At 38.0% G+C, this 21,817-nt stretch overlaps 1 non-coding gene and 1 pseudogene across 1 annotated transcript; one reads left to right on the forward strand and one right to left on the reverse strand.

Annotated features, from left to right (window-relative positions):
• Positions 1–3,659: 3,659 nt before the first annotated feature.
• Positions 3,660–3,787, reverse strand: LOC116466200 (small nucleolar RNA SNORA40). The gene has a single exon (XR_004247439.1). It is a non-coding gene; the product is annotated as a small nucleolar RNA SNORA40 (small nucleolar RNA).
• A 3,863-nt stretch (positions 3,788–7,650) lies between these two features.
• Positions 7,651–21,561, forward strand: LOC116810351 (NADH-ubiquinone oxidoreductase chain 5-like; annotated as a pseudogene).
• The last annotated feature ends 256 nt before the right edge of the window (positions 21,562–21,817 follow it).

The following is a 21,817-nucleotide window of genomic DNA, read 5'->3' on the forward strand; positions in this document are numbered from 1 at the left end:
CAGTTAATTTGCTGACCTCTGTCACCAAATTATCTAAAATAATGTATTTTTAATTGCCAAAAGCATGCATGTCTGCATGTGTATTTGTATGTGTAGAGAAATAAAGAAAACTGCATTGTTTTATTTAGTGCATTTATGTGAAATACGTGTCTGAAAGAATGGATGAGACACCACCATCAGTACCACGCCACATCTATAAAAACAGAAGCACTAATCAAAAGATGTTTTATTAGAACCTGCCTTTGGTTTTCCTTGGAAGACTAGATTTCATCAGGTTTTAGAGCAGGAATGCACTCATTCTTTCATAGCATAATATTGAGGGTCTGATTATTCCCTCAACTCATGGATAAATATTCTATTATTATAAAAATATTCCATTGTTATTATGGGTCCAGGGAAAGGGGAGGTAAAATCTAGAGACAGAGGTAAACTTACCATTAAAGGTAGAGATGGGATCTTAAAATATTAATATTCCCACTAGTTGCTGGAGATTCCTTTCTGATTTTGCTCTGTGTTTCACCTAATGTTTCCATTCAGACCAAGACAAAAACTACGATGTGATTTGGAATAAAGAGTGATCTCCTAGGAATCCAGACTCGCGCTATGGCTGGGCCCTCATTGGCTCCCTGAGGAACAAAGGTAGGTGGGCCTCACTACTGTTCTTAGGAACCTGGCGTTCACAGGATTGCAGGGCCCTGGTACATTTGTGAGTGAGTGCATGGGCGCATGTTTACAGGAATCTCCTATGTTATCTCTCAGACACAGATAAACCTCTCCACCACTTACCGGGCATTGCAAACTGTTCCAGACCCAAAATATCATCCCATCAGTCCACCAGCCAGTCAGAAATTCTCTAGAGTTGAGTCACCCATTATCTAGGCCAAGTTCCTGTTAAACACCAATAGTTTTAATTGGGGGAGAAGTAACATATTAATCCATTAGTAAATCTCAGCTGTTTTGCAGCCAGCAGGACTTTCAAGGAAAGGGACAGATGGCAGAATGCATGATTCCAGACTGATGCAGACCATGGGTATTGAGTGAAATGTGAAAATCATGGCAGGGCACAGTGGACTATGCAATTGTATGTGGTGAGAATGAACATCTTGCCATTTTGAAGGATCCCAAGATAAGGCTTTATCCTTGAGAGACAAGACTTGCAATAACTACAGTGCCACATCTACTCTGATAATAGCTATAAGTAAGACATTAAAACATGAGTAAAACCTAATACATTTCTTCATAAAGTTACCATCAACTACGCTCAGAAAATCACAATACAAGTATACAAATAATAAAAGCACAGCAATCGATATAAAGTATCAGTAAATACTTGTCTAAATGAACAAGCCTCCCTGTAGAAGTACCAGTAATGGAACATAGAATTTCAAAGAAGGGTGAAAAAGTGTATCTGGCTGTTCTTGTCACTAAAGACTTTAGAAAAATTAGACAGTTTTAAAGGCTGGGTAAGATGTTAGCAGGTTGATATAAAAGGAAGGAGGAAAGAGACAGCACGTCTGGTACACAGAACAGCATTAACCATGGCACAGGGCTGGGAAAGTTGAACAGATATTTAGGAACCTGCTTAGAGTTCACTTCGGTTATAGCACAAGAAACATAGGAGAAAGTGGAGAAAAAGGCAAAAGGGATAGCCCTGTTTTAAGGGAGAACACTGAAAACCATTAAATGTTGGACTAAGGTGCATGTATTTAATGACAGAAATGCACTGAAGTTTTTATTGGAATTTTAAAAACAGAAAATGACATCATTGTTATCCAAGTTAGAAAATATCAGTCCTACAAAATGGAAGTCACATGCAAGATGACTGACAGGAAGAGACACCAGGGTCCATCAGATGTCCAGGATGGATATCCAGGACATGTGGCAGAGAATCTTTAGAAAAGTGACTAGGCTGTGAGGGCAAAGAGGATGAAAAAGGGTCAGAACAATTTTTGAGTTTCAATTCTACAAAGCTGTCACATAGGGTAGGTTGCAGAATGGGTAAAAAGGGCAAAAGAGAAGACAATGTAGTGTTTGTTCTCATTTGGTTCACAATGGACACATAAAGGAAAATGTTCTCCAGATATCCGGTGAGAGATTTTGGCAGACAGTGGAAAATGTAGCTTTTGGATTCAGGAGGTCATCAGGTATAAAGGACAATGTCTGTGTGGGATTTACAGGGAAGTCGACAAGGGTTGACTAAGAAGCCGAATGGAGGATCCGGGGAAGCTGGGGAACATGTGGAGTTTGCGTGATCTCCAAGTTTACATGACACTTCTAGGAACAGGAGAAAAGATGAGAGACTTTAGGAATTACTCAAGTGTGAGAATTAGCAAAATGCTCAAGTAGATGAGGGAGAAAATCACAGAGAAAAAATGTCTCAATAACTCAATTAACTGGAATCATTTAAAAATCACTAAGGCAATTCCTTGCTGGCAAGCTCAGTCATTTTCTAGAAATGGTGTCACATGATGCTACAACCTTTATTTCTAGCTTCTCATCTATAAATTACCTTGAGAATCTTAAAAAATGAAAATAAAGTTCATTTTCTAGCTTAAAGGAAAATATCTGTGTTCATGTGAGGCAGACTCTTGCTTCAACCCTTATGACATGGAACACGTGTGTCCTCTTGTACCCCAAACAGGTGCGGCTTTATCAGGGTTTTCTTTCTTTCTTTCTTTTTTAACAGCGTAAAGAGGTGTTTTTTTTTTAATTGTGTGTATGTAACATTAGGCAAAATTATTTAAAGTCAATAAATTTTTATTCGAGGAATTCCATGTTGTGATTTCTTTCACTCTCCATCAAGGTCACTTTAGATCCTCCAAAGAACTGGTGTCAAAATTTATCTTCAAAAGATTTATCTTCAAGTTAGCCCTTTTTAATGAAACTGATGCTTATTTTAATCCGGTTGTCCTGTCAGCCCGTAATTATTTTATTTTGGTTTCTGTCGTCTCCCTTTTACATGGATATACTGATGAAGACTTCAAAATTCACCTATGGAAAAACCAAGAATCTTTGGGGTCTAATTTCTTTAATCAACTTACTTTAGGGTCAATTTTAGTATAGGTGGATCTGCCTCGTTCTCAATTTGACGCCTTAAGCGATCATACTCAAGAATAATACAGATGTATGGAATATGTCAATACCTTTAACTCCAAACATCATATTCTCAAGATAAAAACTTTTAAAACCAAATGCCATCTTCTGTATCAAGTCAACATGAAATTGGAACACAAATTTAATACAGCTGAGGATTTCCCTCATATCCCATGCTTTTTAACTATCTACTCTACAGTCCTAGAATCAGCCTTTTTAAAATTAAGAGTCAGGGTCTGTCTTTGTTGCCCAGGCTAGAGTACAGTGGTGCCATCAAAGCTCAGTGCAGCCTGCAACTCCTGGGGTCAATCCTCCTGCCTCAGCTTCCCCTTCCTGAGTAGCTGCAACTACAGGCACATGCCCCTAAACCCAGCTGATTTTTAATTCTTTGTGGAGATGAGGTGTTACTTTCTTGCCCAAGCTGGTCTTGAACTCCTGGTTTCAAGCAGTCCTCCAACTTCAGTCTCTCGAAGTATGGGGATGGCAAGCATGAGCCACTGAGCCTGGCCTGGAACCAACCTCTATGGTTATCAGTACTCCCATCAGTTAACTGTCTCAGGTATCATAATATCCCTTCTTATATGTATCAAAACTCATACTGAACAATGAGTTCCAGGTTGCAAAAGAGGACTTATTTTTTGCACCTATCCATAAGTCTTTGTCCACAAGTTAAACAAAAACATACATAAGTGCAATCATCAGGGTTTTCTTGACCACTGAACTCCAAACATCATCTTTGTGTGACCAAGAAAACAAATTCTAGCTGGACATTTTAGTAGTTATAGAGAATGACAACCAGCAAAGCAACTCAAAAGATTAAAAGCAATGCTCGAATTGACTCCTAATAATTTATTACTCCTATTACCAAATGGCAGTCAGTGATTGTTTTCTCCCATTTCTCAGTTTTTCACGTGCTTTCTGATTATAATAAATTTGTGAATCGGCAGGGGAAGAATGTAGTATGAGGAACTTAGATATTCTTGTGATTGCTGCAGAAAACAAAATAACTGATGAGTCGAAGAAAACTAGTCTGTGTAATGGATTTTGTGGCCTTTGAAATTATTCCAAAAGTTCATAAAGTGTTTTGTTTCATTCATTTTATTTATTTATTCTAAAGATTTTACATTAAATATTTAATCAAATTAAATATAATAAATAGCATATAGGCTGTGTAGAATGCTCTGGAGAAAAAAACAAAGGTAAAGAATGCATAGACTCTGCCCTCAGGGTGCTTCTGGTCTTATAAGAAAGATAAGGCATATATAAGAATAACTACAGTGCAAAGTAAAATATTGTCTAGAGCAACTTGCATTTCTCTTACAGAGTATCTGTTATAACCAGAATGACCTTTCCACCATAAACAACTATAAAAATTAAACACAGGTACTATAGGGCTGTGATACTTGAAAGAATGAAAACCCATAAAGTGAGCTTCCTGAATGCTTCAGCCTTTTGCCTGGAGGCAATTTCTAGAAATAATGTGGAGATGTGCTGTCCAAGCAGAGAAGAGAGATCTCAACGAAATGGGTAGTCAGAAATCAGATTTCAAGGCTGACAGGCAGGCTGCATGTACAGGAAAGGGAAAAGTACAGGAAGAAGTGGTGCTGAGACGCAGCCATGGAAATGTACATAACTTTCTCCTTAAGTTCTTGGAGGAATACCAAGCAACACACAGAGACCACACTGAAAAACCAGGCATTTATCTGAGACCTCAGAGTGCAGTAGAAGTGCCTCTATCTACTCTAGACCTGTAAGACTGACTTTTTCTTTCTTTCTTTTTTTTTTAGACGGAATCTCACTGTTTTTGCCCAGACTGAAGTACAATGGCATGATCTTGCTCACTGCAACCTCTGCCTCCCGGGTTCAAGTGATTCTCCTGCCCCAGCCTCCCAAGTAGCTGGGACTACAGGCATGTGCCACCACGCCCAGCTAATTTTTGTATCCGATCTCTTGACCTTGTGATCCACCCGCCTCAGCCTCCCAAAGTGCTGGGATTACAGGAATGAGCCACCACGCCTGGCCAAGAATGACTTTATATCCACCTTTACAAAGCTTTTACAGACCATTGGAAAATGAAGCAAAAACTGTTAGTAAATTGTCTGCCAAAACCAAACAACCACTCGTAAAAAAAATCTTGGCTTTTGATAAAGTGATATTTCACAATATCCACCATAATTTTCACTTTAATTACTAGATATTAAAAAGTGATCAGTAAGTAATGAATTTTTTGAAAGTCAGTAATTATAGACCCAGAAATGACAAAGGGGTTGGAATTAGCCGACAAATATAAAGGAACTAATGAGCTTAATGAGTGAACAGATGGGGAATCTCAGTAGAGAAATGGTAATTGTAGAAAATGTTTACATGGAAATTCCAGACCTTAAAACCTAAAATATCTAAAATTAGTTAATCACTTAACTAATCAGTAAATCTGTGGAAACAATATCAGAAAAGCTGAGGAAATTGCATTAAGAAATAACAAAAATGAAGCACATAGAATAAAAATGCTGAAATATTAAATAATGACAGTCTTAAAGACAGTGGGGGCAATATCCAATGTTCTCACATACATGTAATTGGACTCCTAGGAAGAAAGGAGAAAGAAATTGGGATAGAAAATGTATTTGAAGAAATAGCCCCAAATTTTCCAAATTTGCTGAAAATATCAACTCTTAGATCCTAAGCATTCAATAAATTACAAGCAGATTGAACATATACACAACAATAAAAACTTGTATAACTATCATAGACATATCTCTGAAAAAAACGATGATAAAAAGCAAACTTTTTTTTTTGTTGTTCAAGACAGTCTCACTCTGTCACCTAGGTTGAGTGCAGTGGGACAATCTCGGGTCACTGCAACCTCCACCTCCTGAGTTCAAGCAATTTTTGTGCCTCAGCCTTTCAAGTAGATAGGATTACAGGCATGAGCCACCATGCCCAGTTAATTTTGTATGTGTGTGTGTGTATGTGTGTGTGTGCGTGTGTGTGTGTGTGTTTAGTAGAGATGGGGTTTCACCATGTTGGCCAGGCTGGTCTCAAACTCCTGGCCTCAAGTGATCTGTCTGCCTTGGCCTCCCAAAGTGCTGGGATTACAGATTGTGAACCACTGCTCCAGGTCTGAGAAAACCTTAAAAAGCAACAAAACACTAAGTATAATATACCACAAATAGAAGGAAAACATAAATAAAAAGTATTGTATTTCTTACAAAAAAGACAGCAATGCAAGCCAGAAGACACTGAAATTCTATCTTAAAAATACTGAAAGAAAAGATAACATGTCAATCTAGAATTCTATAACCAGGGAACATTTTTTTTTTAAATGATGTTGAAATAAAGACATTTTAAAATAAACAAAAGCTAGAAGAATTCAGCACCACAAACTTGAATTAAAAGAAATGTCAAATAAGGTTCTTCAGACTAAAGGAGAAAAACGTCAGATGGAAATTTGGATTATACTTCAAAATAAAAGCCATGGAAGTAGGAACTACATTGGTAAAAATAAAGACATTTTCTTTTTTTAAAAGTTGTTTTTAAAAATTGAACCTTAAGGACAGGTGTGGTGGCTCATGCCTGTAATCCCAGCACTTTAGGAGGCAGAGAGGTGGGCAGATCACAAGATCAGGAGTTTGAGATGAGCCTGGACAGCATGGTGAGACCCCATCTCTACTAAAAATACAAAAGATTAGCCGGGCATGGTGGCGCACGCCTGTAATCCCAGCTACTTGGGAGGTTGAGGCAGGAGAATCATTTGAACTCGGGAGATGGAGGTTGCAGTGAGCCAAGATAGTGCTGTTGCACTCCAGCCTGGGCAACAGAGTGAGACTCCGTTCAAAAAAAAAAAAAAAAAAATTGAACCTTGTTATCATGGCTATCCTTATTCAAACCCCCTGAAGCTTTACCTGTGCAATTACCCTCATAATTGCCCATGGACTTACTCCGTCCTTACTATTCTGCCTAGCGAATTCAAATTACAAGTGAGTCCACAGCCAAATTATACTACTCTCTTAATGCCTTCAACCATTACTTCCACTAATAGCCTTTTGATGACTTACAGCGAATCTTACCAACCTTGCCTTACCCCCCACCATTAATCTAATAGGAGGACTCCTTGTAATAATAGCTTCATTCTTCTGATCAAACATTACCATTATGCTTATAGGACTTAATATATTAACCACAGCCCTTTATTCCCTTTATATACTTGTCACAGCACAACGAGGAACATGTGCATGCTGTATTAACAGTATTAAACCCTCCTTTACAAGAGAAAATATATTAATATTTATACATCTGTCAACCTATTTTTCTATTATCTCTAAACCCTAAAATAATTAGAGGCTTTATACCCTGTAAATACAGTTTAGTCAAAATATTAGATTGTGGATCTGATAATAGGAGTCTGTAACTTCTTATTTACCAAGAAACTATGCAAGAACTGCTAACTCATGCCCCCATGCCTAACAACATGGCTTTCTCAACTTTTAAAGTATAAGAGCAACCTGTTGGTCTTAGGAACCAAAAATATTGGTGCAACTCCAAATAAAAGTAATAATTATGCATTTTTCCATTACTATAATAACCTTAATCTCCTTAGCCTTACCAATCATTATTACCTTCATCAACCCTCGCAAGAAAACTCGTACCCATATTATGTAAAAATAGCTATCGCGAGCACGTTCACCATTAGCCTCATTCCCACAGCAATGTTTATGTATACCAACCAAGAAGCCATCACCTCAAACTGACATTGAATAACAATTCAAACCCTTAAACTCTCATTAAGCTTCAAACTAGACTGCTTCTCCATGATATTTATTCCAGTAGCACTATTCCTCACCTGATCTATTATAGAATTATCAATGTTATATATAAAGTCAGATCCTAACATTAGCCAGTTTTTCAAATATTTACTTATCTTCCTCACCACAATATTAATCCTAGTTACTGCCAACAACCTTTTTCAACTTTTTATCGGATGAGAAGGTGTAGGAATTTTGTCTTTTTTTTTTTTTAAATTATACTTCAGGTTTTAGGGTACATGTGCACAATGTGCAGGTTTGTTACATATGTATCCATGTGCCATGTTGATTTCCTGCACCCATTAGCTCGTCATTTAGCATTAGGTATATTTCCTAATGCTGTCCCCGCCCCCCCCACCCCCCACCCCACAACAAGAACCCGGATGGCTAGGTTCCCCTTCCTGTGTCCATGAGTTCTCATTGTTCAATTCCCACCTATGAGTGAGAACATGCGGTGTTTGGTTTTTTGTCCTTGCGATAGTTTACTGAGAATGATGTTTTCCAGTTTCATCCATGTCCCTACAAAGGACACGAACTCATCATTTTTTATGGCTGCATAGTATTCCATGGTGTATATGTGCCACATTTTCTTAATCCAGTCTATTGTTGTTGGACATTTGGGTTGCTTCCAAGTCTTTGCTATTGTGAATAGTGCCGCAATAAACATACGTGTGCATGTGTCTTTATAGCAGCATGATTTACAGTCCTTTGGGTATATACCCAGTAATGGGATGGCTGGGTCAAATGGTATTTCTAGTTCTAGATCCCTGAGGAATCGCCACACTGACTTCCACAATGGTTGAACTAGTTTACAGTCCCACCAACAGTGTAAAAGTGTTCCTATTTCTCCACATCCTCTCCAGCACCTGTTGTTTCCTGATTTTTTAATGATGGCCATTCTAACTGGTGTGAGATGGTATCTCACTGTGGTTTTGATTTGCATTTCTCTGATGGCCAGTGATGATGAGCATTTCTTCATGTGTTTTCTGGCTGCATAAATGTCTTCTTTTGAGAAGTGTTTGTTCATGTCCTTTGCCCACTTTTTGATGGGGTTGTTTGTTTTTTTCTTGTAAATTTGTTTGAGTTCATTGTAGATTCTGGATATTAGCCCTTTGTCAGATGAGTAGGTTGCAAAAGTTTTCTCCCATTCTGTAGGTTGCCTGTTCACTCTGATGGTAGTTTCTTTTGCTGTGCAGAAGCTCTTTAGTTTAATGAGATCCCATTTGTCAATTTTGGCTTTTGTTGCCATTGCTTTTGGTGTTTTAGACATGAAGTCCTTGCCCATGCCTATGGCCTGACCAAAGACAAAAACCACATGATTATCTCAATAGATGCAGAAAAGGCTTTTGACAAAATTCAACAACCCTTCATGCTAAAAACTCTCAATAAATTAGGTATTGATGGGACGTATCTCAAAATAATAAGAGCTATATACGACAAACCCACAGCCAATATCATACTGAATGGGCAAAAACTGGAAGCATTCCCTCTGAAAACTGGCACAAGACAGGGATGCCCTCTCTCACCGCTCCTATTCAACATAGTGCTGGAAGTTCTGGCCAGAGCAATCAGGCAGGAGAAGGAAATAAAGGGTATTCAATTAGGAAAAGAGGAAGTCAAACTGTCCCTGTTTGCAGATGACATGATTTTATATCTAGAAAATCCCATTGTCTCAGCCCAAAATCTCCTTAAGCTGATTAGCAACTTCAGCAAAGTCTCAGGATACAAAATCAATGTACAAAAATCACAAGCATTCTTGTACACCAATCACAGACAAACAGAGAGCCAAATCATGAGTGAACTCCCATTCACAATTGCTTCAAAGAGAATAAAATACCTAGGAATCCAACTTACAAGGGATGTGAAGGACCTCTTCAAGGAGAACTACAAACCACTGCTCAATGAAATAAAAGAGGATACAAACAAATGGAAGAACATTCCATGCTCATGGGTTGGAAGAATCAATATCGTGAAAATGGCCATACTGCCCAAAGTAATTTATAGATTCAATGCCATCCCCATCAAGCTACCAATGACTTTCTTCACAGAATTGGAAAAAACTACTTTAAAGTTCATATGGAACCAAAAAAGAGCCCGCATCGCCAAGTCAATCCTAAGCCAAAAGAACAAAGCTGGAGGCATCACGCTACCTGACTTCAAACTATACTACAAGGCTACAGTAACCAAAACAGCATGGTACTGGTACCACAACAGAGATATAGATCAATGGAACAGAACAGAGCCCTCAGAAATGATGCCGCATATCTACAACTATTTGATCTTTGACAAACCTGACAAAAACAAGAAATGGGGAAAGGATTCCCTATTTAATAAATGGTGCTGGGAAAACTGGCTAGCCATATGTAGAAAGCTGCAACTGGATCCCTTCCTTACACCTTATACAAAAATTAATTCAAGATGGATTAAAGACTTAAATGTTAGACCTAAAACCATTAAAATCCTACAAGAAAACCTAGGCAATACCATTCAGGCCATAGGCGTGGGCAAGGACTTCATGTCTAAATTTTGTCTTTTTTACTAATTGGCTGATGACATGGCTGAGCAGATGCTAATACAGCAGCCCTCCAAGCAATCCTACATAATCGCATTGGTGATATTGGCTTCATTTTAGCCATAGCATGATTCCTCTCATCCTCTAATACATGAGAACCTCAAAAAGTATTTATCCTAAATCCTATCCCCGATTTTCTTCCATTAATTGGCCTTTTCTTAACAGCAACAGGAAAATCAGCTCAACTTAGTCTCCACTCCTGACTTCCTTCCGCCATGGAAGGCCCAACCCCATTCTCAGCCCTGCTCCACTCTAGCACTATAGTTGTGGCAGAAGGTTTCCTGCTTATCAGCTTCCGCCCATTAACAGAGAATAACATGTTAATCCAAAACCTTACACTATGTTTAGGAACTAGCACCACCTTATTTACAGCAATCTGTGCTTTAACACAAAATGACATAAAAAAATTACAGTATTCTCCACCTCAAGTCAACTAGGCCTTATAATAGTCACAACTGGCATTAATCAGCCACACCTAGCATTCCTACACATCTGCACCCACACCTTTTTCAAAGCTGTATTATTTACATATTCAGGATCCGTCATCTACAACCTCAACAATGAACAAGACATCCGAAAAACAGGAGGACTATTCAAGACTTTACCCCTTACTTCCTCCTCCCTTATTATTGACAGCCTAGCACTTACAGGTATGCCCTTCCTCACAGGCTTTTACTCTAAAGATCTCATCATCGAAAGCACAAACACTTCATATACCAATGCCTGAACCCTCTCTATTACTCTCATTGCCACTTCTCTAATAAGTTTCTATAGTATCTAAATGATTTCCTTCACCGTAATAGGACAACCCTGCTTCCCAACCCTAATCAACATTAATGAAAATAACCCTTCCCTAATAAATCCAATTAAATGCCTTATTATTGGCAGTACATTCGCTGGATTTCTCATCACCAATAGCATTATCCCTACTTCATCTCCCCAAACAACAATATCACTTGATCTAAAACTTATAGCCCTAAGTGTAGCCATCCTAGGACTCTTACTGTCAATAGAACTTAGTTTTATAACTAATACTTTTAAAATAAAATACTCATTACAAATATTCAACTTCTCTAATATACTAGGATTTTACCCAATCACAATTCACCGTACAACCCACCGTAAGGTATATACAAAATGAAATAAAATATACAACAACAGTCGAATAAAGGAGGAGGGAGCAGTGAAAGTATGTTGTTATAGATCTGTCATCTATTATGTGAGGTGGTACGTAATATTGCTCTTTTCGACAGAGACGGTGATATGGTCTCTGTTTGCATGCTGCAAACCATAGACCCACGTCTAAAACTAAAACAAAAGTGTATTGTTAATGAGACAATAATCAAGATAAAACATAATACACACACACACACCCCACTTATTAATCCAAAAGAGGCAAGGAAAAGAAGCAAAGGGAAACAAAGAATAGATGGGCCAAATAGTGGGAGAAATGACAGGGTGTAAACCCAATTACATCAATAATTACTTTAAATGCAAATGGATGAAACTCTCCAATTTAAAGTACAAATTGTCTGTCTAGAAAACATACATAGAAGATTCACTATATGCTTTTAACAGAAGATTTATTTTACATATAGGAAAACGACTAGGTTAAAAGTACAATGATGGGAAAAGATAAACCATGCAAATGTTAATCATAAAACAGCTGGAGTGGGTAGAAAATGTGTGCTTCAAGGCATGGAGTATTAACTGAGATAATGAAGGACATTTCATAATGATAAAAAGTTCAATTCTTTGGCCAGGAGTGGTGGCTCACGCCTGTAATCCCAGCACTTTGGGAGACCAAGGTGGGCAGATCATGAGGTCAGGAGATCGAGACCATCCTGGCTAACACGCTGAAACCCCATCTCTACTAAAAATACAAAAAAATTAGCCAGGTGTGGTGGTGGGCACCTGTAGTAGCAGCTATTCAGGAGGCTGAGGCAGGAGAATGGCGTGAACCCGGGAGGTGGAGCTTGCAGTGAGCCGAGCTTGTGCCACTGTACTCCAGCCTGGGTGACAGAGCGAGCCTCTGTCTCAAAAAAAAAAAAAAGAAAAAAAAGTTCAACTTTTCAAGGAGACGTATATGCCCACCTTATAAAAGAAACTCCAGATACATAAAACAAAAACTAAGATAATTAAAGGAGAAATAGACAAATCTGTAATTATAATTGGAGATATTAACTCTTCTGTTTCAATTATTAATAGAAAGAGTAACCAAAAGCAAAACAAAATATAGTAAGGATATAGAAGATTTGATCAACACCCTCAGTACACTTGACCTAATACAACAGTTCATCAATGAGCAGCAGAATACACATGCTCTTCAGGTACACATGGAATATTTTAAAAGATGCACCATATGCTGAGATATAAGTCTCATTAATTTAAGACTACTAACATGACACAGAGTGTATTTTCCAAACATAACAGAAGTAAAGTAGAAATTAAAAGCAGAAAGGTATTGGTAGAATCCTCCAAATATTTTTGATTTTTGAAAATCAAAAATCACATTTTTTTTTTTTTTAGATGGAGTCTCATTCTGTTGCCCAGGCTGGAGTGCAGTGGTGAGATCTCCACTCACTGCAAGCTCCGCCTCCCAGGTTCACACCATTCTTCTGCCTCAACCTCCCCAGTAGCTGGGACTACAGGCACCCGCCACCACTCCTGGCTAATTTTTTGTATTTTTTTAGTAGAGACGGGGTTTCAATCTCCTGACTTTGTGATCCACCTGTCTCAGCCTGGGATTACAGGCATAAGCCACCACACCCAGCCCAAAAATCACATTTTTAAGCAACCCAGAGGGCAAAGAGGAAATCACAGGGGAAATGAGAAATTTATTTATTTATTTATTTTATTTTATTAATTAATTTATTTTTTGAGATGGAGTCTCTCTCTGTCACCCAGCCTGGAGTGCAGTGGCACAACCTCGGCTCACTGCAAGCTCAGCCTCCCGGGTTTGTGCCATTCTCCTGCCTCAGCCTCCCAAGTAGCAGGGACTACAGGCATCCGCCACTACACCAGCTAATTTTTTGTATTTTTAGTAGGGATGGGGTTTCACCATGTTAGCCAGGATGGTCTTGATCTCCTGACCTTGTGATCTGCCTGCCTCAGCCTCCCAAAGTGTTGGGATTACAGGCGTGAGCCACCACGCCTGGCCTAGAAATTTATTTAAATCAAATGAAAATGAAAACACAGCCTATCAAAATGTGAGAGATTCATTCTCACACTCTCGAAGATTGTCAAATTAAGAAATGCCATCACAGCAATAATCCAATCCAGCATGCTGTTAGGAAAACATCATCTAAAGATAAAGCCAAGGGCATTATTGTAAAATATTTTGTCAAGACTTCAGAAAGAATCAAGGAGTTACCTCAAAGAGAAAAGAAATTTCCTGTAAGGTTCTGATGCATATGTCTCAAATATATTCTTCATTACACATTAGGACATCTAATAATATCAAGGACATTGTCCCATAGCTGTTTTATAGGAAGCCCTGTATAAAAACTGGTTAGTATTGAAATAGATGGGTAGGGCTTTTATATAAAGAAATCAAGTACAAAGAGATTCACAGGAATCCCACAAGATTTTTAAAAGAGTAGTACCGGCAAAGCTGCCACCACTTTTAGGAGAAAAAGACAGGATAAAATTAAAAAGATGGCTGGGCATGGTGGCTCATACCAGTAATCCTTGCAGTTTGGGAGGCCGAGGAGGGCAGATCATGAGGTCAGGACTTCAAGATCAGCCTGACCAATATGATGAAACCCCATCTCTACTAAAAATACAAAAATTAGCTGGGCATGGTGGCACACATCTATAGTCCCTAGCTGGGACTCAGGAGGCTGAGGTAGGATAATTGCTTGAACCTGGGAGCCGGAGGTTGTCGTGAGCCGAGATTGCACCAGTGCACTTTAGCCTGTGCGACAGAGTGAGACTCTGTCTCAAAAAAAAAAAAAAAAAAAAAAAAAAGATGTTTGTGGAATCCTGAAGAAACTATTTAGCTATAAACACCAGCTGGATAACGCAGAGGGAGGAACCAAGAATCCAGAGGGTGGCTCCAAGAGCAATAGTGACTTTTTCTAAATAAGCTCCAGCCAAGGAACTGGTAGCATGTGCCTGCATGCATTTCAGAATTGCTATGGCCCAATGAGTTTGAAGTGCCTCATTTCCATACTCTTCAAATAGGACATCTACAGTGGTTATGCTTTGCTGATCTTACCCTTGTACACTGGGTGCCTAAGAAACAGGTAATATCTTTAGCTCATAGATCTTCGGATTGGAGAAACTGTATTTGTGGAAACTCACCTCCAAGGCCTTATCTGCACCTGCACATTATTTTAGATAATGAGATTCACAAATGTGGGCTTGATAAATTGGTCATAATGAAGACTGAAACTTGTACTTATTAAAAAACACTACTTAAACAGGTATAGCCAGCCCTCAAATTGGAAGAAAACATATACAATAAATACATATGACAAAGAATTTGTACCTGGAATATGTAAAGAACTCCCATAATTCAATAATACAAGGGCAAATAACAAAATTTAAAAATTAGATCAAAGTTTAAACAGACACTTTACTAAAGAATATGAATCATCAATTTGTGCATGAAAAGAGTTCAACTTCTTTTGTCATCAGGGAAATGAAAATTATAACTATGGTAACTTACCTTCCCACCAGACAGCTAAAGTTAAAAGGACTGACACCAGGCTAGGTGTGGTGGCTCATGCCTGTAATCCCAGCACGTTGGGGGACCAAGGTGGGCAGATCACCTGAGATCACGAGTTTGAGACCAGCCTGACCAACATGGAGAAACCCCATCTCTTTTAAAAATACAAAATTAGCCAGGCATGGTGGCACATGCCTGTAATCCCAGCTACTCGGGAGGCTGAGGCAGGAGAATCACTTGAACCTGGGCGGCAGAGGTTGCAGTGAGCCGAGATTGCGCCATTGCACTCCAGCCTGGGCAACAAGAATGAAACTCCATCTTGGAAAAAAAAAAAAAAAGGACTGACACCAACTATTGAAGAGGTAGACAGCTGGATCTCTCATACATTATTCATTAGAGTATAAAAGGTTTTAAACACTTTGGCAAATATGGCAGTATTTATCCATGAGAAATGAAAATGTATGTTCATAAAAAGATTGTTCATAGTAGCTTTCTTCTAATTGCCAAAAAACTGACAGTAATAAATTTTCATCCACAAATGAACAAATTATGTTGTACTCATCCAATGGAATACAACTAAGCATTAAAAATAATAAACAATTGATAAGTGATGAAACATGGTTTACTCTCAAATATAGTTTAAGTGAAAAAAACTACAATATTAAAGAAGACACTATTATACTGAATGATTCCTTTTATATGAAGTCGTAGAAATAGTGAAAATAATCTGTAGTCAAAGACATCACAACAGTAGTTGCATTCAGCAAGGAGCGGTAGTGGGGATTGACTGTCCAAGGGCCATAGGGAATTTTCTGGGATAATGCACATACTCTGTACCTCTATTTCAGGGGTATGCATTTCTTAGCACACATTAAAGTATACTATTGAGAATTGTGCATTTACTATATATAAAGTTGTTCTTAAGTAAAAACATTAAAAAAGGAAAAAACGTAGTCAAGAATTTAACACACAATGTGTTAGGATAGTTATGAGGGGAAAAAAAGACTGTGTTCATTCTGTGAAGCAAGCATTGTGGATATCTTAGAAAAGGTGATATTTCTTCTGGCCCTTAAAAATTATAAGGGATTCTGGACCACAGACATTGTGGGAAGGAAATTCCAGTAAGGTTTATGCATAAGAGTAAGCAAAGGTATAATTACAGAAGTATGTGGAATATTCAATGAGCAACAATTAATTTCATTTAGCTAATGAGTAAAAGGAATGACGAAGTCAGATGGTTGAGGAATTCAAAGGGAAGAAGATTGGATTTTATTCTATAGGTAATTGAGGGACACAAATGATTTTGCACAAGTGAGTGAAATGATCAGAACTATGGTTTTGAAAGTATAATACAAATGACAAAGTGAATGAATAAGAGAAAGAGAAGAAATTGTGAGGCTCTTGAAATATTCCATCTAGATAAAATGAATACAGTTGCCATAGGAAAAGAAAGGAGGGATCAAATCAAGGAACAAAACATTCTGGGTGTAAATCAGAAAAATCAGCACATGTTGGACCAAAATAGCAAAGAAAGAGTAGGGCTAAATAATGATGTAAGTTTTCAAGTTATAATTGCCCAGTAGAGTGTTGACAACATAAATAAAATTTCTTGGGTCTATTTCTGAATTTGCCTTCAGTAACAAATTGTTTAAATCATATTTTAAAAAAATATAGTAATGGTTTAATTTGTGTCATGCTTGAAACAGACTGAAAGAGTGTCTGGAGTTTAATGAAGACTAGTTGTATGTTTCGGCAGAGGTTCTCCTGGTTTCGTTATAAGAAAGAAACTGTCGAAATTTCCACAACCCACTTCCACCCCAGCCAAATATCCCTCCTATGCTACTTTCATTCCTTTTCATTAATACTCTGCTTCCATTAGAAATAAAAATACCTCCTAGAAGGTGTCACATACACATCCATTGCTATTTTAGTCTGAATCCGTGTCTTGAAAAATAACTTCATGGTCATCTGTCAGGCCACAGAGTAATGAGATGGAGATCAGGTAAGTTTCAAAGAAACAGTGGGATGGTGGGGGGAAAGCATCACCTTATAGATCCCTGAAGTGAGGAGTCTGGGAAGCCAGGATGAAATGGTGTCATGAGGACACTTCCTCTCTGGACCAATTGCTACTAAGGGAAGGGAGAAGAAAAAAGCAGAGGGAGGCAAAGATGTGGGAGAATAATTTCTATCCATTTCATAACTGTAAGACCAAATAGTGACACAAAGCAAACAGCAAAATCTCCAGTAGCTGTAGCACAGGCAAGCACATTCAGTGTCAGTCATAATGAAAAAGGATGAGGAATTGTCTTTATTCAGGCTGTGGTAACAAAATACCTTAGACTGGGTAATTTATAAACATTAGAATGGTTCTGGAGGCTGGGAAGTCCAAGATCAAGGCATCAGCGGATTTGGTGTCTGGTGAAGACCCTTCCCTCATAGATGGTGCCTTCCATGTGTCCTCACATGGTGGAAGAGGCAAGGCAGCTCTCTGGGGCCTCCTTCACAAGGGCATAAATCCCATTCATGGGATGGCATCCTCATGGCCTAATCAATCCCAAAGGCCCCACCTTCTAATATCATCACCTTGGTGATTAGATTTTAACATACACATTTTTGGGGAACACAAACGTTCAGACGAGGAATTGGCTTTGTGCCAGCACCATCACTTCCATTCAGGCAAGCTGTGAAAGAGAGGACTCAAGATGTGTAGTAATCACTGGTATCTTCAGGCTTCTTCCTCTCCCGTCAATCACCATCAAAACCAACTTTGACACTCAGGTGCAGAAAAATGATTAACCCCTGAAAATGTTACTTGCTTTCCGTCTAAAGTATAGTAGTGTAGCTCAATGGCTTTCACCTCTTTGGCCCAAAGTAAGAGATGCGTTTTACAATACGTCCTTGTAAGCACAGGTATATAAAACAGACAAAACTGATACTGAATTCTATTCAATTCTATTCTATTTCATCCCATCTCCTCTTATTCCATCCATTCCACTGCACTCTACTCCACTCTACTCCATTTCATTCCATTCTAATGTATTCTACTTTATTTCATTAAAAAATTCTGGTCTCAACCTATGCATTGATGTCATGGCTCACTAAAAGATTTAGAATGACAATTTGAAAAGCACAGACATGTTGTGTCAGAGTTCAGGCTGTGTGTGCAGGTGTGAGTTCCTCTATGTGGGTCTATATTTAACATGTAAATGTACCCCTTACTCTGTACCCCAGACATGTACATTTTGCTATCCTCAGTCCTGTCATATGTAGTACCCTTTTTATAACTAATAGGTTGAATCACTCCTTTACTCTCCTGGAAAAAATCAAGTGCTAATGTAACGCACAGTACTCACATAGTTTTAAGCAATTATTATACTAATATATAATCAAAGATGAATAAAGCGAAATATTTTATGATAAAAATATGGATTTCATGTCCAGGCACAATCACACTAAAAGATGTACCAATTTTTTCTGTTTTTTTTTTTTCTTTTTGTGGCGAACAGGGTCTTGCTATGTTGCCCAGGCAGATCCGGAACTCCTGGGCTCAAGTGATCCCCCCAACTCTGCCTCCCTAAGTGCTGGGATTACAGGTGTGAGCTACTGCACCGAGCCAGACTAGAAGATGTTATAAAGTGATCCCATTCGCACCTGTGCATACAGTCACCATGAAATTGACCACTCCAAATTCAGATGACTGTAAGGGTGTTGTATTGGAGGCTCACATACTACAGTTGTGATGTCAGCAGCGACCTGATTTTCCAAAATGTTGAACAACTCTTGGTAAAGTTCTAATCAAAACAAATTTGTATTCAGGTCTATCTTCACTCAAACAAGCTTTGCATCATTAGTAAATTTATTGCAAATTAAAACCCTGCAAATGTTATTTGTATTTATGTATAAAACAGATTTAGGTTTTAGGCTCAGAAAATTAGATAATTGGTTACATGAATATCCAGAAACACCCTAAAGTTGTGTGGGGCTCTCTCACTCATTGCAGAAAATTTAACATCCTTGGCGTCTATTCTCAAAATGCATCCTCTCCCAATCTGTGTGAAAATCAAAACTGTCCTATAATTTTCTAACTGCATCATCTTTTTTGAAAACACAATTCTAGAGTAAGGCAGCCCTGCCATTCATTTATCAATTGTTTGGTTTTGGGCAAGCTGTTCAACCTAAGTCCCAAATGTCCTCATCAATAAAATTGAGATAATATAAAGAACTATTTGACAGTGTTTTATTGAAGATTAAGTCTGATATAACAGCACAGTGCCTAGAAACACAATGAGCTGTGTAAGAGTTGTGTGTAATCTTAATAATTGTTATTTTAGAGGGTCTCTACATTACTGCTGTAATAAAAATGATAATAATAATTGAACTTTAAAATATACTCATTCTATGACATACAATTGTTCTAGTACAGAAATAATCAAATAGTATACAAAGATTTTTACACAAATGTAATTGCTACAGGATTATTTAAAACAAGAGAAAATGTAAAATACTCCAAAATGTTCAATAATAGAAGTTGTTCAAATATATGATGAAAATATAACATGATTGGACACTAAAACCCATAAGAACAATCTGAGAAAATGTTTAAAGATAATGCATAGATAAGTACAAATTACAAAATGGCATATACAGAATAATTCGATTTATTAAATATGTATATATAGTATATGCATACACAAGTTTTTTTATTTTTATTTATTTATTTATTTATTTTTAGTTTTTTTTTATTATACTTTAGGTTTTAGGGTTCATGTGCACAATGTGCAGGCTTGTTACATATGTATCCATGTGCCATGTTGATTTCCTGCACCCATTAACTCGTCATTTAGCATTAGGTATATCTCCTAATGCTGTCCCTCCCCCCTCCCCCAACCCCACAACAGTCCCCGGAGTGTGATGTTCCCCTTCCTGTGTCCATGAGTTCTCATTGTTCAATTCCCATCTATGAGTGAGAACATGCGGTGTTTGGTTTTTTGTCCTTGCGATAGTTTACCGAGAATGATGTTTTCCAGTTTCATCCATGTCCCTACAAAGGACATGAACTCATCCTTTTTTATGGCTGCATAGTATTCCATGGTGTATATGTGCCACATTTTCTTAATCTAGTCTATTGTTGTTGGACATTTGGGTTGGTTCCAACTCTTTGCTATTGTGAATAGTGCCGCAATAAACATACGTGTGCATGTGTCTTTATAGCAGCATGATTTATAGTCCTTTGGGTATATACCCAGTAATGGGATGGCTGGGTCAAATGGTATTTCTAGTTCTAGATCCCTGAGGAATCGCCACACTGACTTCCACAATGGTTGAACTAGTTTACAGTCCCACCAACAGATACACAAGTATTTATAAAAGTTTTGAAAAAGATAGGCCAACCTGTTAATAATGTTTTTCCATGAACGATTATATGATAGGCCATATTTTAAATGATTGTCATCATTCAATTAGTCAATGAAAAGTCTGAATTAACTTTTCAACAGAAAATAATGTTTGAATGGGTATACATCTATATATCTCTGCTTTTGTTGTTTTTTACAGAAAACAATCTTGTCTTTTTTAGTAGCACTGTTACTAAAACACCAGGGGTTCGGTCTAGGTCCTGCTGCTTACTGCACAGAAAGCCAATGACTGAGACGCCAAGTATTGTCAAGGAAGAAGGCTTTAATCAGGTGCCACAGCCAAGGAGACGGAAGCTCAGTCCCACATCCATCTCCCTGACTGACTAAAATCAGGGGTTTATATTGCAGGCAAGAAATGTAACAATGCGTAAGAAAACAGGAACTTGGGAGGGGTAAAGAAGCCATCATGGTGAATGAGGGGTCCAGCATCGGTGCCATGATCTGGTTTCAGTTCTTCAGTACTTTTTGTGAGGCCTGAAGGTGGTCTTCTGAGGAAGGAACTCAGATAAAACAAATATAAGTTTTAAGCTTTTTAAGATCAGAAGGGTCAATTTCTATGCTTATCAAAAAGAACATTCTATGGGACAATTGGGTCAGTTTCAGTATTACCATCCTGGTAAACAAAAATGATTACTCTTACAGCAAAATCTCAAGTCACTCAACAGATGAAAGATCTTGGCCGGTTTGGCAATGAGTGAGGTGGGTGAGAAAAAGCATCGGCTGTTTACTGTCATGCTTTTAGGTAATCATCCAGACTATTGATGCAAAAAACGCATGTCCTATGGAGAGTGCAGTGCATGTTCTTTATTCCCTAAGCAAATCCCTAGCCCTTCTGGAGCTGCTGCAGTGAGCACTGGTCAGATTGCTTCTGGTGTTCAACTGCTGGTCTTCACCATATGTGACATATTACAAAAGTCCATGTCACGAAACCCTCTGGGATACCACAATGAGGAACTGACAAAGAAGAAAAACATTGCCAAGTGCAACGGCAGCAATAATAACCATTGAATTTGCTTGCCTTTTCATTTTTTAAAGTATGTATACAAACATGCACAACAATAACATTACTAAATATTGGTGAGAACCAACATTTGAAATTTACATAATTATTGAGCTTGGTGAAAGCTGAGTCTAAAAATTGATGATACATGAAGAAAGATAATAAACAATTGCTTAAGAGCCATTTTCAACTATATTTCTGGAAGGTTTTAAATTTTCCTTTATGAGCAGTCATACCAGAAATGTGGTTTTTTTCCAAAGCCAA

Source organism: Hylobates moloch, unplaced genomic scaffold (genome assembly GCF_009828535.3).
Source record: "Hylobates moloch isolate HMO894 unplaced genomic scaffold, HMol_V3 SCAFFOLD_3, whole genome shotgun sequence".
NCBI lineage: Eukaryota > Metazoa > Chordata > Mammalia > Primates > Hylobatidae > Hylobates > Hylobates moloch.